At 41.0% G+C, this 1,349-nt stretch overlaps 1 non-coding gene across 1 annotated transcript; it reads right to left on the minus strand.

The window, feature by feature from the left end:
- Positions 1-77: 77 nt before the first annotated feature.
- Positions 78-181, minus strand: LOC127743229 (small nucleolar RNA R71). Its single transcript, XR_008004606.1, has one exon. It is a non-coding gene; the product is annotated as a small nucleolar RNA R71 (small nucleolar RNA).
- Positions 182-1,349: the final 1,168 nt, after the last annotated feature.

A 1,349-nucleotide genomic window follows, 5' to 3' on the forward strand; every position in this document is an offset into this window, starting at 1 on the left:
CTAAGGATAGCCTGGACTCCTGGGATAAGCTGGTCACTGCCTTCTTGGATAAATTCTTTCCTCCTCAGAAGCTGAGCAAGCTGAGAGTGGATGTTCAAACCTTCAAACAAAAAGATGGTGAATCCCTCTATGAAGCTTGGGAAAGATACAAGCAGCTGACCAAAAAATGTCCATCTGACATGTTTTCAAAATGGACCATATTAGATATATTCTATTATGGCCTATCTGAATTTTCGAAAATGTCATTGGACCATTCTGCAGGTGGATCTATTCACCTAAAGAAAACGCCTGAAGAGGCTCAAGAACTCATTGACATGGTTGCAAACAACCAATTCATGTACACTTCTGAGAAGAATTCCGTGACCAATGGAATACCTCAGAAGAAAGGAGTTCTTGAAATTGATGCTCTGAATGCCATATTGGCTCAGAACAAAGTGTTGACTCAGCAAGTCAACATGATCTCTCAAAGTCTGAATGGATGGCAAAATGCATCCAACAGTACTAAAGAGGCAACTTCTGAAGAAGCTTATGATCCTGAGAACCCTGCCATGGCAGAGGTTAATTACATGGGTGAACCTTATGGAAACACCTATAACTCATCATGGAGAAATCATCCAAATTTCTCATGGAAGGATCAACAAAAGCCTCAACAAGGCTTTAACAATAGTGGACACAATAGGCTGAGCAATAGCAAGCCATATCCATCATCTTCTCAGCAACAGACAGAGAATCCTGAACAAAACACTTCTAATTTAGCCAATATAGTCTCTGATATGTCAAAAGCCACTTTCAGTTTCATGAGTGAAACAAGATCCTCCATCAGAAATATGGAGGCACAAGTGGGCCAGCTGAGTAACAAAGTCATTGAAACTCCTCCTAGTATTCTCCCAAGCAATATAGAAGAGAATCCAAAAGGAGAGTGCAAAGCCATTGACATAGTCAAAATGGCCGAATGCACAAAGGAGGAGGAAGACGAAAATCCTAGTGAGAAAGACCTCCTGGGACGTCCCTCAAGCAAGAAGGAGTTTCCTATTAAGGATCTAAAGGAATCTGAGGCTCATACAGAGACCATAGAGATTCCATTAAATCTCCTTCTGCCATTCATGAGCTCTGAAGACTATTCTTCCTCTGAAGAGGATGAAGACGTGACTGGAGAGCAAGTTGCTCAATACTTAGGAGCTATCATGAAGCTAAATGCCAAGATGTTTGGTAATGAGACTTGGGAAAGTGAACCTCCCTTGCTCATTAGTGAACTAGATTCTTGGATTTAGAAAATTCTACCTCAAAAGAAACAAGATCTTGGCAAGTTCTTAATACCTTGTACCATAGGCACCATGACCTTTGAAAAG

The sequence above is a fragment of the Arachis duranensis genome, chromosome 1 (assembly GCF_000817695.3).
Source record: "Arachis duranensis cultivar V14167 chromosome 1, aradu.V14167.gnm2.J7QH, whole genome shotgun sequence".
Taxonomy (NCBI): domain Eukaryota; kingdom Viridiplantae; phylum Streptophyta; class Magnoliopsida; order Fabales; family Fabaceae; genus Arachis; species Arachis duranensis.